Raw genomic sequence first — 17600 nt, forward strand, 5'->3', positions numbered from 1 at the left:
CTAATTTTACTTTCATTGTACACCTATAATTAAAAAATTTAAAAAGTGAACTGCTTAAAGGAAAAGTAATTGGAGGGAATCTTTTGGGTTTTTTTTTCTGTAAGTGAGAAAAGAACATTAGCCTTATTAAATGCATTACCCTGAATTTCAAATCACTTTACAAATTATCCTACTATTAGGTTAAATCTTATATTCAGTATTAATTGTTTGGGAATTAGATCACCCTGGAAAAAGAAGTAGTGGGAGAGAACTAAGGCGAAGACATTATGCTGCAGAATCTGGTGTTGTATGGCAGAAAGTAGTGTGACTTTTATTTGTTGGTGGTAGCATACACGATTTTTCCACAGTTATATTGAAATCAAGGGGCAGAGCTTGTGGGCATTTTGGTCAATGGCATATAGTTCAGTGTGGTTTATTCAGGCTCTCTGATAAAGCTGTCCTGCTGATTCATCTCTTTGCTTGTGGTCCTCATAAACAGGTGAGGGGAGGAGAGGCACTGAGGGAGGACACTGACCTATAAATATGTTAGATGTTCCTTTTGCACATAGACACGTCCACTAGGGAGATCTTGAATCTTTCAGTCCCAAGAGTTACCTTGTTATTTGCACAGTGCACCAGCTGCAAACTGTGACAGTGAAATATTTCTGTAAGTTTTTTTATTTAATGTTTTGGTCTGTCTCTTTCTTAACCTGACTGTACCTCTATGAGGTTGCATAAGTGGCAAAGCACAGTGTTTGTTCTTAGCTGGGTCAGCCTCTATAGGAAAAAAAGCAAACACCAAAACCGGTGCATGAGAGAAGCGACTAGGGTGATTCTCAACATCTTCCAGGGAGCAACAGTTTGTTTGGCACTGTGGTGAAGGAGAGCAGTCTGAGTAATGGAGAAGATTATTGCAGATTCAGTTACTATGATGCCTTAGAATACATTCAGCTCTTTCTCCCTACTTCTGAGAAGTCAGAGATGTTGGAGCTAATTGTGTGTTGCCTTGTGTATCCTTCTTTCTTTTCAGGACGTGTTTTTGATTTATTTCTCTTATCTGATTAAACAGGTGGGTACAATTGCCTACAAGCATAGCAAAATTATATATTAAGAGGCATTAAGGAAAAAGAAAAACAGAAAAATAAGAGCCCCACCCCCCCCAACTAAAATAATTGTTCTTGATGCTTTAATGTAATAACTACAATTTGGTCACCTCTTAGGATTAAGAAGAAACATGCTCTGTGTCTTAAGAAAAAGTTCATAGTTAGCCAAATATAGTTGTAAATATATGACTACACTTTTACAGTGAATTATGTGATATTTTCTTTAATGTTTTTCAAACAATCAGGAAGAGAGACTGTTTACTTATGACTCTTCTTAAAATGAAAAGACAATTCAAAAAGAAAAAGCAAAACCAAGAAGCCTTTCTTAAATGTCATAACTATATGACTGATTGGAAGATAAATTTATACTATGAGGTGGATAGGGATGTCAAGACACAGTTTATATAAATAAGGTCTGGTATAGCTATAATTTATGATTCTAGTTACTGTTTGCTATTAATGCTCTTTGTCCATAATATTGTCTCACAATACATGTCAACAACTAGTTTTGCCCATAGAAATTCTTCCTATTTCTACTCTAGCTTAATTCACAAACGTGTGTAACCCATTATCTGTGATCATCTCCTATGCATAGAACCTTCTTTTGTTATTGCATTTTTCTTTTTCTTTCATGCCCATTAACTTATTAATACAACAGGAAAGTTAATAGATGGCAATATACCAAAAGTTACTAATAAGTAACAGGAAAAATAGTATTTAAATACTGGCACTATACTGGGGTACCTTAGGACAAGTGTTGTCAGCAGGCTGGAGTTGGTGATCCTTCTACTCTACTTAGCCCTAGTGAGACAAATCTGGTGTGCTGGGTCCAGTTCTGAGTTCCCCAGTAAAAGTAAGATGTAGACTTACTGTACTGAATCCAGCGATAGGCCATAAAGACAATGAAGGTACTGGAGGATCTCTCATATCAGGAAAGGCTGAGAGAGCTGGAGTTACTCAGCCTGAAGAAGAGAAGGCTCAGGAGGATCCGAGTAATGCATATAAGTACCTGGTACTTATGGTACATGGAATCAAAAAGAGAGGTTCAGGTTCTTTTTGTTGGTGCCTGGTGAGAGGGCAAGAGGCAAAAGGCACAAATCACACTACAGTAAATTCTATTTGAAAATAGTGACAGTGATCATAAAAAGCACTCATAATCTCAACCTAATGAGATTGAAGAGTGATCCAATGTTGGAAAACATTTCCCAGAAACTGTGTAGTCTCCATCCTTGGAGATATACATATCCCAGCTGGACATGGCCCAGAGCAACATGCTCTAGCTGAGCCTGCTTTGACTAGTCAGTCTTGAGACTTCCTTTCCAACCTCAGCAATTCTGTGATTGGTTTGTGATCTATGGATAAATGGTTTCTAATTTTTTTTCCATAGGAAAACCTTTTTGCTTTTTTCTGATTCGCAAATCAGTATTACTTTAACAGGATGAAATTGATTGGAAAAAAACCTTGATGTTTTTAAGGAAATAAAAATAAGACTTTTTGAAAAAACTTACCTAAGAATTCCTAGCTAATCTTACTATATTCAGACCCCTTGTTTTCTCTAGCTCACAATAATATTTGTACAAATAATCCATACAGCAACTTAGTAGTCACATGTTACACATCATTGTCTTTTATTCTAAGGGCTTAAAAGGGCTTAAAAATTTAAAAGGGCTCAAAAATTGGACTTTAATGGGTTTAGTATAAAATATATCTGCTGTGCATGCCTCAGCAGTCACAGCAGTCCTCTCCAGAAACTCAAGAAATGCAGGGCAATTCCTTCTTTGCTTTACACATTACCCTGGCAGCTGCAGATTCTTATTCTAGTCTTAAAAATAAGATATGTGGCCTTCAAGTGTTTGTTTCTGTGGGTTTTTTTGTGTTATCTTTTTCTGGTTTTGTTTTGTTTATATGTTTATTTCTTTTGTGGTCTTATTTTTTTTTTTAAATAATATTTTTTTCATCTCCATGGAAGAATGATTGCTTCTTTGTTTACTTAGCAACTGCTATTTTAGTTTGTTCTTGCTTGCTGTCACATCTGGAATACAAATTTGGAGCAGACAATGAACCGAGTTTCATTTCACTTCACTATTGCAAAGGTATTTAGATGTAGCTTTATTCTGTCTTCTTAGGTAATGGTCTGACATGCAGTTCTGGATGTAGTAAGGGGCAGATGATATACTTTGAGTACTCTGGCAGCTTTGTCAGCCCTGTGCAGATGTCTTAGATACCAATATTTCACTGTAATAAAGTAGAATAGTAATATCTATTACATTTTTTAGCATGTAGAACTACAACCATTTATCTTTTGACTTTAACCTTATTAAACATTTTTCTTTGATCCCTTTTGTGTCATTCTGAATGCCTCTGTTTTGTAAAGGTATGATGTCTTTCAAAAGATTTAGAAGTAAGGTATGCACACTTAAGTAACAGGTCAGAAATTTCATATAGCAAAGGGTAAATTAATTATTTACAACGGCTACCACATCTAGCTGACATCAGACACTTTAGAAAGGACCTTATTTCATCATGCTGTGATGTGCATGCTTGTCTTTAGAAACCCTGGGCCTCTTAACTTAGCTGACATAGTAGATATAAATAATGAAGTATAAATTTTATATTACATAAATTACTGTTGTGAAACCTGTATAAATATAGAACTAAATCAGAGCCTGAGTAGCCTGGCTTAATCTTCCCAGTCCCTAGCCTACAGAGATGATATGGAGCAGAGCTTTGGTTCACAGTCTGTGTCATGGGCTGTTCCTGTGGCAGCCAGCAACACATCAGCTCTTCGCTGACCTCATGGGAAACCTGCAGCTGATCATGTAATGAGTGTCCTGCAGAAGGCTCAAAGCTTTCACTAGCAGGAAATGATCTCATTACTAGTGAAAAAAAAAATATAAAAGTGGTCTGGAGGAGACTTTTGGGATGAAGACATTTCTTTTCAAAGTTTGAGTGTGTAAGGTAAAGACTTCGAAGGCTTTTTGAAGCAACTTTCATGGAATTAATTTCTGGTGTCTATCAGAATCAGCCTTTAATCTCAAATGAATGGAAATCAAAAGTAGTATTATATGGGCTCAGTCACAACAGTAGTAAAGATATTTTTCTGTTAAGTTCTCAATGATGCAGAGATGAAATAGGGTAAAATAAAGTGTGGACTGATGAAGAAGAGAAATGAGGCTTTTTATTGTTTTTACTGACCCCAATGGGATTGGTTGGCAGCTCAGCCATGTTGACAAATGAACACAAAGTTGTTCCTCCTTGTGCTGATGAGCATTACATTTGCTGGTATTTGTTCTACATATACTCATGTATTCAAAATTTTGCAGTATTTTACAAGAATTACTCCAATTTACTAGAAAGACAAGACTATTTTTAAAAAAGTCAGTGAGATGGAAATGAGCATAGTGGGTATTTATAATAAAAATGTATGTGTGTATATGTGTGTGTGCATAAAATAACAGAGTTAAAATATCAGGTTTTGCCACAGACCTCCTGGGGAGCAGATGCTGCCCCTATTGTAAGCTCCTGTGCTGTGTGTGGTTTCAGGATGCAGAATGAAATAAGAAACTGTTCCTGCAGTTTGATACAGGACCATTAGCTTCTTGGTCAGCTTTTTTTTTTGTTGTATTAAACCCTGGCCAGCAGCAGGTGGGTCTAACCTGTTTCCAGGCCACGGTTTTCTTTACACAGTTTTGATCTAGCTCCTAGACATCATCTTCTGTTCTTCTTATGGTGCTGAGCCTCTTTGGGGGATACCATGGGGATACAGCAGCTTTTGTTAGTATAAACTACCAACAGCTGAAGCAGTAGATTGTTTTTTAAGTATTTATGTTTCTCAGTACTTGGAAGCTTGGACAGTATATATTCATGTTTTTCTATATTAACATTTTCTGGTATCTCCAAAATAAGTATATCAATAAAATTTTAGGAGAAACAGTAAAGTTTCCCAATGTCTCTTTTTGTTTAGATTTCATGACTATAGAAAATACCATAGAAAATCAAAAAGGTCAGGACAGGCTTTAGAGTCTAGAAATATTAAGTGTTTCATCAAGCTTATTTTTACGAGCAGGTATTGAAAAGCTTTACTGATTTTAAATGTTGTGTTGTCCTAGAGGCAAAAGAATAGTAAATCTACCACAGTCATTTTTATAGAAGATAATACAAGGCTAGCTCTCTGTGAAGTGTGCTTTCTTGGATTTGTAACAAAAATGTTTTTAATAACACTTACAGAAAACTGTGCAGAAATTAGAAACAAACTGTGCAAATTTGGCCAGAAAAGTTTCTGAATAAATAAAATATTAAACCAACTTCAACTATTTGACATGATGGGGATGATGCTTATGGATTTCAGTTAATCTAAACAATGGATGCAATTTCTTTCAGTTTAGGAAAGCTGTAAAAGCAGGTCCCATCACTGGCTACTGCGCTAAAAAAGTACGCTTGTGATAACAAGTTCATTACGCAAAAGGTGCTTACTAGCCAAAGGACTGATTTACAAGTAAATAATTTCTTTTGCTCTATACCCAAAAGCATGGTTTTGACATCTAAGTCAATCCTTTCATTCCCATTGTAGCACTGAGACAGTGAGAAACAATTATGGATGAACCCTTAGTTTCCAGTATTCGGTTGTTTGATCGTCCCAAAATCTAAAACAAAGCACCTGACTATACAGGACATTGCATAGGGTACTGACTGTATTCTTCCTGCAGGTTAACAGAGTCTCTTCAGGACGGGGTGGCCAACTTCTGGCCACTGCAGTGCTGAAATCTCAGTAGCCAAGTTTCCCCTTGGAACTTTCTTCCAGCTTCTTTGTATCAGAAACGGCGTGACCAGCAGGTCCAGGGAGGTTATTCTCCCTCTGTACTCAGCACTGGTGAGACCGCTCCTCGAATACTGTGTTCAGTTCTGGGCCCCTCACCATAAGAAGGATGTTGAGGCTCTGGAGAGAGTCCAGAGAAGAGCAACAAAGCTGGTGAAAGGGCTGGAGAACAGGCCTTATGAGGAACGGCTGAGAGAGCTGGGGTTGTTTAGCCTGGAGAAGAGGAGGCTGAGGGGAGACCTCATTGCTCTCTACAACTACCTGAAAGGAGGTTGTAGAGAGGAGGGTGCTGGCCTCTTCTTCCAAGTGACAGGGGACAGGACAAGAGGGAATGGCCTCAAGCTCTGCCAGGGGAGGTTTAGGCTAGACGTTAGGAAAAAATTCTTTACAGAAAGGGTCATTGGGCACTGGAACAGGCTGCCCAGGGAGGTGGTTGAGTCACCTTCCCTGGAGGTGTTTAAGGCACGGGTGGACGAGGTGCTGAGGGATATGGTTTAGTGTTTGATAGGAACGGTTGGACTCGATGATCCGGTGAGTCTCTTCCAACCTGGTTATTCTGTGATTCTTGCTTGACCTATTTACTGGTGTGAGAGCAGCACTCTTCACTAAGGTTTTACCTACAGCTAACACAGGCTGAGATCAGCTCTGACATAGCCTCACAGGAAAAGAGACAAGACATGGATAATGTGGATTAATTAGAATATAACTATATTGGAACAACAGGGAAAAGGTCATATTATGAGTACCATCTTTCCCTAGTTACTATCATGTTGTGGAAAATGGAGGACAGTAGCCCTGACTCTGCCAGTGAACTCTCTTTGAACAGATAGTAAAAGAAGGGCTAAAGAGGAACTTTTTCCCTCTGTTGATATGATGTGATCATGGATCCTTAAGAGAATTCTGATAGATGGCAAAGTACTTGCATTGGATTACTGTCACAGTCTGAATATAACTTTCTCCATCTAACTGTTCACTGCTCTGCCTCTGTTACTACTAGCCTGTACCAAGAGAGAAGCAGAGTAAAACTACTCTTCTTGGCGATTGTTCTTTTCTATATATATCAATCAAACACAATGCTAATAAAGTGCCCTCTAACCTTCCTCTTTTCCTCTTTCAGCTTCAAGATAAGGCAGAGTAGAGTCTTTCTGTGAGGCAAAGATTTATTTAATAGTATATGTGTGAAATCTGGAGAACAAATACCAAAATTAGCCAAAACATTAATCTGTCAATCAGAAATTCCCTCCAGTGTATGTCTTCTCTCTTTTTGGTGGAACAGGGATTGTGGGGTGCTTTTCACCCAGGGTCTTTACTGCATGCAGTACAAGTTAGTTCAAATATTTCAGTATGTGGTTTTCAACTAAAAATTCCTACTGTATAGCTTGATGAATGCAGAGATTCCTTTTGACTGCCTAATTGCAGGTGGCATTTTTTCTAATTTAGCTAAATATAGGATTAGGCATAAAATCTAACTGTAGAAATCTGATTACTAAACTCATGCAAACCAGAATAAGAAAATATTATTTCATTCTGTACTTCACAACCAGTTAATATATATATTTTTTAACATGTTTATAACCACCAAATTTTTCAATCTATCCATCAGTGTCTAAGACACAAATTTAAGTCATCATGACCAAAGTTTGGACCTTATGTTTTGTGCACCAGGTGAGGTTTAGATTAGATATTAGGAGAAATTACTTCACCAAAAAGGTTGTCAAGAGCTGGAACAAGTGGCCCAGAGAAGTGGCTAACTCACAGTTCCTGGAGGTATTTAATGAAATGTAGATGTGGGACTTAGGGGCAGGGTTTAGTGGTGAACTTGGCAGTTTCATGTTTTTTTGGACTTGATGGTCTTTTCCAACCTAAACAATTCTATGTGATTCTGTGTGAGTAATAAAAGGTGAAGGATGCATTTTTTTTTTTTTTTGTTTAGCCTGCAGGCAAAATCTATCTTCTGTCATCTGCAAATTTAACAAGTGTCTAGTGAAGATATGGCCTTGGAGTACAATCCATCAGCAATTCAGAAGAAAGCTGAAACTACAGCAAGCATTGGGATCTAAGGAGAAATAAAAGCACTTTTAAGTCCCCTCTGAAGTGGTAAAACTGATAGCTCTGCTCTATCTTTTTTACCAAAAAAATTTGCATGCTAAGAAAACACCGTTTGACTGCTGTCAAATAATTGGTAAATCTGAAATGAAGCACCTGTATTGCAAACATTTTTTTTCTATGCAGTGATAAATACTTGCCTCCAGCAAGACCTCAAGTTGGGTTATGTTTCTTGAAGACACTATTTGCTTCCAAGTCAATAGGAGTGGTAATGATAAGACACATTAAAATACCATAATGATGCTTCATTACCAGCTATCATCACCATTAGTCCATTGTTATTATACTGTGTATATGCATGTATGCACTCATATATCTGCCAAACTTGACACATCACTGTATCACCTCTAATTGTTATGAATGATTTGAGCGAGAATCTAATTGGACAATGAGAGCAAGAGCAAAAAAACCCAAAACTGTGTTACACTTGTTATATACTTTCCCCTGCAGTGTCAGGTTTTTTTTTTTTTTTAATTTAATTTGTGTGTGTTTTGAAATGTAGAATGATTTGATTTATATTCATGAAAATGAACTGAATTTTTTTAGTAACATAAATAATTGCTTTTCCTAAATTCATCTGAGTTTGCAGCAGCTAAACACTCTAAAAATATCCTTTTGACAGTTCTCTTCTAATTGCATTAATTTGGGGATTTCTTAAAAATATTCAATAAACAAATGCTTTTAATCAGGGGGACAATGAACCAATATGAGCCAATCATGTTTCATAGTCAAATGTCAATTCAGATTGTTTTAATTACCAGATATCTATGATTGATAGTTATAAATAGCTAGGTGGGACAATGAATCATACATAGGAAAGCCAGTGATTTGCTTCTTGTGGGAAAGATTCTCTAAAATAACTTAATCCTCTATGTGTTTCTTCAACTCCAATGCTGTCTTCATCTTCAGAATTAGCATCCTTTCCTCACTGTCAGATGTCATGTACATTTAGAAGGATGTTCCTCGAGAACTGTTTCATAACAGACTGCCTTTTACAGTCCACTCTGTTGTGAAGCCCCATTAACCCCATGCAGTTCTACCCTCACATTGCACTGCTTGAGAAGGTTTTACTATCAGTAAGACACTTTCTGGTGCTTTCTGCTCCCACGTAGTAGTGCTGATAATCCATTTCAGATGTGTCTCTCCCCCCTTTTATTTTTCTTTCTGGGGGAAGTCCAAAATATGATATAAAATTCTGCGAATGTTGGAAATCTTTATTTATCCTTTTTTTTCAGTACTCAGTCTTCTGCAGAAACATCTGTTTCTATTGATGTTTCCTGCATGCCCCAAATAAGTATAGATGGGATAATTTTTCAACAGTTCCAGACATGATAAACAACAGTAAAATTTGAACTGAAGAAGAATTTGGTTTCAAATTTTTCAATTTTCTTTGTTGAATGTAGTTTTAAGCTGAGTTAATTTTAACATTCTTTTAATTCAAATGTTCCCATGTTACTGCCACAGTATGAAAAAAGATTAACCTCTTGTATTTGTCTTTGAAAGCATGCTGTGGAAGTCTCTTGCTCTTATATTGACCACTTTTACATTCATGTATTTTAACACTCTCAACTGTTTGGAATTCTTACAACCGATTCTCTGCCTCTCCTCTTCTGCTACTCTCACTTTCATTGGTGTGAATATGAAGGACTACAGAATTCTCCTATCTTTAGAATCCAGAATTGTAGAGGAAAGTGGAAATGATCACATACCAAGGGCAGAAAAAAGGCAAATGATGAATACCCTAAGCTTATGTTACCTAGAGGTTCTAGAGGTGCCAAAACTAAAATAGCCTTTCCAAAGCTCTGTGCTCAGTTAATCATAAAAAGTCTGCAGAAGTTTTTTATAGAAAGCAAGGGACAACGGATAATATTTTCAGTAGAAAGAGATCCTGCAAGAAGTAAGAGGTGAGATGAAATTTATAGTGTAATTGTGCTGAAATAAGCTAGGTAATTTTAATCTAAAATAGATTTCTGAAAAAAAATGAAAATGCAATATAGTAGTACTGAGAGGCTAAGTTTGTTTAGAGCATGTTTAAATTATTTTAATAAAATACTGAAAAGCTACCCAGATCAAAAGACCTTATTACAGTGGTGATCTGTCATATGCTAGTAAACTTCTGAAATCAGGATTTCCATTACTTTTGTTTACATTACTGTTCATAATTCATCAGTACAAATTCACTGCAGGCTAAACATTAGCATACATCTTCCTACTAAAACACCAGAAAAAGAGAAAGAAGCTGCCTGCTAAAAATATCACCTGTATTTTCTGTTTTAACTTATGTAATATTAGAATAACTAGCACTTGAATATTCTGTAAGAGATTCTAAATACTTTTAAAAGTGGACTTCAAAAGTTATTGCTATTTTAGTCAAACTGGAATAATTACTATAAAGAAAAAAGCTAAAAAGACAAGAACAAAACTACAAGGTTTAAACTATCCAACTCTCTGGAAGAATCCACTGCTTTTGTTGCAGCACTCATGCAGGCAGGTGCAAGAAACAGAATCCCCCATTGCTCTTATCTGGTATTTCACTGCAGGGCCCTGATGCTTCCATCTAACCTACATGCTTGTATTTTATTTGAATGGAAACCAGTAGCTTCAGAGACAGTGTTAAAAGAGAGTTCAGGCCACAAGAAGTCTTTCAGACTGGAATGGAAGTGGGCAGTTGTGGGAGTGCCTGGACCTGAGAAAATGGATGCACTCTGGCATCCAATAATATAGATGTCACTTACAATGTTGAGGTATTATTGGATACATGAAAAGAACCCATTGAACTGCTGTGAATAATTAGTGCTAAATTGTTAAATTGTTGTGAATAATATATATGTGCATATTGATGCCATTCACCCTATCGAAGAAGAAATCACTTGTATGACATTAGGAAGAGCTATTTGGTTCACTCTGTGTGTCTATTCCTAGAATGTCATTTAAAGCAGCTGTATTTTGCATTGTAATCTGGGAGCAATTAGTCTCAGTAATGAATACAGAATAGTGTAACAACTTTCTCTCATGGGCCCCATCAGCCACGGTGTTTTCTCTCAGCACAGCTGTCATAATCAAGAATAGAAAGGAATAATTTTTGTGATGTATCAGTCAAGCATTTTTGTTGCCATGAATTCTCAAAGTCAATAATACATAGTCTGAATTGGATTTAAACTCTGAGATCTGATTTATACCAGGTATTACTTTAAAATGCAAAACCTTAAAATCATACTATAGTTCATCATGTCTTTTTGCAATGAGATATGTGTTGATGCTTCTCAGGAACAGGAGCTCACAAAACCAACGAAATTTCGAGTGGCAATTGTAAGTGACCTCATGGAAAGAAAAACAGTTTTAGGAAGAAGTAAAAATGATGAGTATGCATACTCAGCGGTGTAAAACTGCTAAGCTAACAGTAAAACTTCTTATCATAGCTCTGGTTTATGACAAGATAACAAATGCAACAAGAATATTATTTAGTTCTGGCCCTTCTTAAGTTTACAGAGGTTAAGGCATTCATGGATACCACAATGCAACATTACTCTCATGAACTATAGTTTGAAAAAGTGTTATAAAAGACACACAAAATACAGAAATATCTGTAACAGGCTAGGAATACCATGCATGCTGTTTCATCATTATTTAGGAACAATTCGAGGAAGAACAGTTGCATGTTGGTGCAAGGGAAAAGAGTGGTCTAGTTACAGGTGCTCTAAGAGTCCCTGGGACAGTTCATATTGTAAGTCTTTTGTGGGAATGATGGCAAAATGATGGAAAAGTGATGGCAAAACTGCAAGTGTCTTGTCTTCAAAAGACAAGCTCAAAATATTTACTGCTTTCCAATGATTGCGATTTAAGAAAATCCACAATTTTTAAAAATGAGAATAAAGCTGTAATGTACTAATGATCTTGATGGTCTCAGGAAGCATACAAGACAAAGTCTTCCAGAAATACAGTTTCTGTAGAAGTCTCCAGCACAGAAAAATGGCCTGGCCTGTTGTGATTACTGGAAGTCCTTAAGATGGGCTTGGAACAAAAAAAAAAACATATGTAACAATAGAGTTCCTTAAATGCCAGGGGAGGTTTAGGCTGGACATTAGGAAAAAATTCTTTACAGAAAGGGTCATTGGGCACTGGAACAGGCTGCCCAGGGAGGTGGTTGAGTCACCTTCCCTGGAGGTGTTTAAGGCACGGGTGGACGAGGTGCTGAGGGATATGGTTTAGTGTTTGATAGGAACAGTTGGACTCGATGATCCGGTGGGTCTCTTCCAACCTGGTTATTCTGTGATTCTGTGATTCTGTGAAATAAGAAGTTAGCAGAGATTTCCTTTTTGTTCTGACATTCTGTTTGCATGTTTCACCTTGTGGCTTTACAGAATATAATTTCAGGAAGCCAAAAAATATCTTTGATTATTGCACAAACTTTCATAGAGTCATATGAAATATCATGCTGAAATCAGGATGAAAATGTGTTTGCTACATCTATGGTAAATGAAGTCTTTCCATTTTTTTCTTCCTTGTTGCATTGCTTTCTCCTTCCTTCTTAGTTTGACTCCTTTTTCTCTGCTGCTTGTTTAAATTCAAGCTGGAGCTGAGCTATAATAGATCTTACACTAAAGTGATTACCTGCACCAGTTTGACTAAGTGATAGTGACAAGGATTATCTACTGCCTGTAAGTTTTATTCTTATTTACTTTATGGCTGTTCCTCCAGCCAGGCAGTGTGAAGGAGCCTTCATATGCTAGAGCATAAGGTCCAATGAGCTGTTTTAAAAATGAATTCCAATGCAATTTAATATACTTTGGTCAGTCTGCTGTCAATGCTTGTCATTTAGCACAAATTCCTGTCATATACTTTCTCTTTTTGAGGCCTCTTATGAATATTTTTAATTTAAGGTTGCACTTTGAATGATATTTTAAAGGTTTTCTTTCTGGTCCAAGGAATGCTGAAAAGCTGAATTCACAGTGTCACAATCTGAAGCAGTTCCAGTCTGAAAATTGTTGTGCCACAGTACAACGCAAACACATTTGTTACAACATTCAGGATTAGCGTTTATGGGTCATTGTTTATTAGTACAGAAAGAAGTTTGCAGCAACTGTTTGTTTATTTGTTTTTAATTTAAAAGTCAAGACTTTTTTGTTAATCTATACTAGATACACTTTCCTGTTTGCCTGCATTGCTGTTAGTGTCAACTAAGCCGTTTATGGCTGTAGAGGTCTTCATCATAACAAGGCTGAAATAGCTGGATGGATGATCACTATAGTGTGTAAACATGTATACAAATTCAACCTTATTGGTGGATGCAAAGCAATAACTATAGGTACTGAAGAGGATTTTATTCCAGATTTACTGGTGGTCTGTGGAAAGGCACAGGGACAGCTATTTCACCACTTGTGTTTCCTTTTCTTGAGAGCAGAGCTAGCACTATTTGTTTCCTTCCTGAAGCACTTTGATATCTGCTGAGGAGAAGTACTATATAAAAGCCTGCTATTAGTAATAGTCATATAGAAGGTACAAACTCAAACAGAAGTTAAAAAAACCCACCCCAAACTAAAATAAGTTCTGTTTTTACTGGACCTGCCTGACCTGATAGAAAAGTTAAGGAGGTTTTCATAAGGAACTGCCAGCATTATATAAATAAAAAGCTTGTCTAAATGAGAAGAAAAAGTAAGCCTTTAAAATGTGGCAGCTTGAATTTAAAGACAAATTCTGAAAATTCAAACAGAATTTGAAGAGTGGCTTGCAGAGAATGCTCAAGTTGCTAGCAAGAAGTTATTTACTTGTTCATCAGATATGAGAAGAAAAACAGGAAACTTGACCAAGGAATAGCAGAACTACTTGGGGATGAACAATACATAATAGAGAAATATAGCAGACTTTTATATTAGTCTACTGCTAAAGATTTTGATGTAGTAATCATAGAATCATAGTATCATAGAATCATAGAATAGAATAACCAGGTTGGAAGAAAACCACCAGACCATTGAGTCCAACCGTTCCTATCAAACACTAAACCATGCCCCTTAGCACCTCGTCCACCCGTGCCTTAAACACCTCCAGGGAAGGTGACTCAACCACTTCCCTGGGCAGCCTGTTCCAGTGCCCAATGACCCTTTCTGTGAAAAATTTTTTCCTAATGTCCAGCCTAAATCTCCCCTGGCAGAGCTTGAGGCCATTCCCTCTTGTCCTGTCCCCTGTCACTTGGGAGAAGAGGCCAGCACCCTCCTCTCTACAACCTCCTTTAAGGTAGTTATAGAGAGCAATGAGGTCTCCCCTCAGCCTGCTCTTCTCCAGGCTGAACAACCCCATCTCTCTCAGCCGCTCCTCATAAGGCCCATAATTCTCACTTCCTCCCTATTCTTTACAGCGAGGGGTCAGAGTTAGATAAATTTGTTGTGAATATACAAGAGGAACTAGATCAAACAGAAAAGTTAGGTAAGTTTCCACATCTGATAACATTTGGCAGGAATCTTTGGAGGAACTCAGATGTGAAGCTGCAGAGCACTTGGCAAAACCTTGTAAACTCTCATCGCAAACAGTACAATGGAACTTCTACTGTGCTAGAAGAGCAATTCCGTTACAAAAAAGTCTGAGAGCCACAGAAGGTAACCTGGCAGTTACACACCAGGGAGTCTGATTTTCACCCTGGCATGATAAGAATAAAAGATAAGATGATTGAACACATAGAAAATCACAGAATGTTGGGAAGGATTCAGTATAGCTTCAGTAAATGGAAATCCTGACTCTCATACCTAGTGGATCTCTGTGAGAAAGGGCACTTGTTATTCCTTTTGTTTCCAAGAAAAAAAAAAGGTAAACGTCCTCTCTTTTATCTCCTAACAAATCACTCCAGTTAAATTCGAATCTTCTCCATGATTCAGAGCATCCGTAGGATGCTGGTATAGTCCCTTTTTCTTTCCCACCCCTGAATTAGCGCTTTTGTGTCTGAACATCCTGGTATTTTGCCAGCCTCTCCAGCTGCATTGCAGATAGCCATAGCTGGACACGAGAAGCTTTGCAGGTGCTTTACTGTTTCAGCAGTTTTTGGAAAAGAGCCATGACTGACCGGTTCAGGTGTCTTACACACATACTTAGTTAAACTGATACTCAGGTTTGTCAAGAAGGAATTAGATCTTTATTTTGGACAGATTATTTTTGCTTTCCTCTGTAGTCTGGGTTGTAGTTTACTTTCTAAGCTACTCAGAGTAAATCCCCTATTCTTCTCTGAGCCTACAGAACATGAACTCCCTCTCTCTCACACACACAAAAATGAATGCATATACACATAAAGAAACACAGAGTCTCTCACCTCCTTGTATCCTGTCTGGGGTAATGGGCTGGAGGTCAAAAGGGCCTTGAGAAATCAGACACTGAGAGCAGGGGATCAGAAGAGGGAATGCTCAAGCAGGCAAGAAAAGCAGGCAGGAACAATAGGCAGTGCACTTGCAATCTGTGAATTCTCACATTCTCATGTGGGAATTCCCATTCCCATCTTCCCTCTCCAAATTATATTTCATAAGATTTTTTGAGTTTCTAGACAGTTCTTATAGCCTTTATTCTCCACCCTCTACTCTCCAGACTACTTACTGTGCAATGCTGCTAAGTGGTAATTTCCCACATGGTGACAGGTGCTCTATCCTGCAAATTCAGATTTTATTTTATTTTATTTTATTTTATTTTATTTTATTTTATTTTATTTTATTTTATTTTATTTTATTTTATTTTATTTTATTTTATTTTATTTTATTTTATTTTATTTTATTATTTTTTTTTGGCTGCTGCCTCTGTGTCATACACAAAATAATCTTTCTCAAGTTTGCAATTCTTCATTGACCAGTAATTACCATCAGTGAGTTATTTACAGCACTAGTTATTTACCTGTGCCCATATTTTTAAGCACTTTTCTGTTATCTCATGATTGAACTCCACATCATAGCAAAGGACGTCAGGTACCAATCTTTGGGTCACATAGCAAGTTCTCATAATAGGTTGGTAGAAGGCCAAATGGGCCATGTCTGGGGCCTTTTAAGTTTAGTATTAGGCAAAATTAACCTAAGGCCATTTTGCTTGTTGCTATCAATGGCAACGTGGTTCTACAGGGTAGCAATCCCATCATTGCATCACACTTAGATTTTGCAGCTTTTAGCATTTCACACTAAAGGATTTAGGTTGACTATGGAGTTCTGCAATTTGTAGATGAGTCTTATGGACCCATCTAAAACACACATATATTTCATGCTTGAAATAGACATAGCTGACTGCAGCACATCCAAGTATGTGTAGGACATGCTGTGGAACTACTCTACAGATGGCCTCAAAGAAATAGTCTTCTTCAGAGGAGACCAGATTCTCTATATATCTGGGAAGACTGTTTTATTAAAGAACACTTGTAACTCCTGTGGGTGAGGAACAACTTAAAAACTGTTGACTAAAAAGCTTTCATCAGAAGGGGAATCTCAACAATATATCTGAAATAATCCTTCCACAATATGAGTTTCTAGATTTAGCTCTCTTTCTAGGCTACGTCTATATTAATGAGTGTAGTAGGAGTGGGTCTGGGGAGAGATGAGAATGTGAATGAAGGACGTGGACCTATTACACTGGGGGCTACAAAGAAGATCAGAGGGCTGGAGCACCTCCCATATGAGGACAGGCTGAGAGGCTTGGGCTTGTTTAACCCAGAGAAGAGAAGGCTCTGGGGTTACTTTATAGCAGCCTTCCAGTATTAAAGGGGGTATACAGGAAAGATGGGGAGGGACTTTTTATCAGGGAGTGTAGTGATAGGGTGAGGGGTAATGGTTTTAAGCCAAAAAAGAACAGATTTAGATTAGATATTAGGAAGATATTTTTTACTATGAAGGTGGTGAGGCACTGAAACATATTGCCCAGTGAAGCTGTGGATACCCCATCCCTGAAGGTGCTCAAGGACAGGTGAGATGGGGCCTTAAGTAGCCTGTTCTAGTGGAAGGTGTCTTTGACTATGGCAATTGGGTTGGAACTAGATGATCTTAGAGCTCCCTTCCAACCCAAACTGTTTGATGATTCTGTGAATTTTGTTTAGGTTCACTTTAAAGGAATTTAGATGCTATGAGATCCTTTCATTCCACCCTGTGATAAACTGTAGCTCAATAAGTGGGAGATACAAGGAAATGTCCTTAAAAAGAACACCCAAGATCTAAACTAAAATGCCTGCAAAGGTGTAATGCTATAAAATCAATAGTTAACTCAAAGAAGATACACACATATGTTATGTATTATAGTTTCAGAAGATAATATGTACTAAAAGTTGATGAAAACGAAGTATAAACTACAGATTTGATGTTACTATGTTAACTGCGCCTCCTCACCCCTCCAAAATGAAAAATTTAACAGGTTTTCTGAGAAGAGATTTTTCTTAAAATGTTACCTTTTTCTTGCCATAATTCTGGTCTGGTCATAACTTAATCCTGAAGGTCATTGCTGTTTTGTTTAACACATAAACTTTTATCCTAGGGGAAAATTTAGTTGATTTTTATTAAATATTACTCACAATTTGCATTACATATTACTTTTAAATGTGATTTGTGTCCTGGATACGTTAGTGTAAATGCTGTAAATGCTGTTCTTTGCTT

This window comes from Phaenicophaeus curvirostris, chromosome 2 (assembly GCF_032191515.1).
Source record: "Phaenicophaeus curvirostris isolate KB17595 chromosome 2, BPBGC_Pcur_1.0, whole genome shotgun sequence".
NCBI classification, from domain to species: domain Eukaryota; kingdom Metazoa; phylum Chordata; class Aves; order Cuculiformes; family Cuculidae; genus Phaenicophaeus; species Phaenicophaeus curvirostris.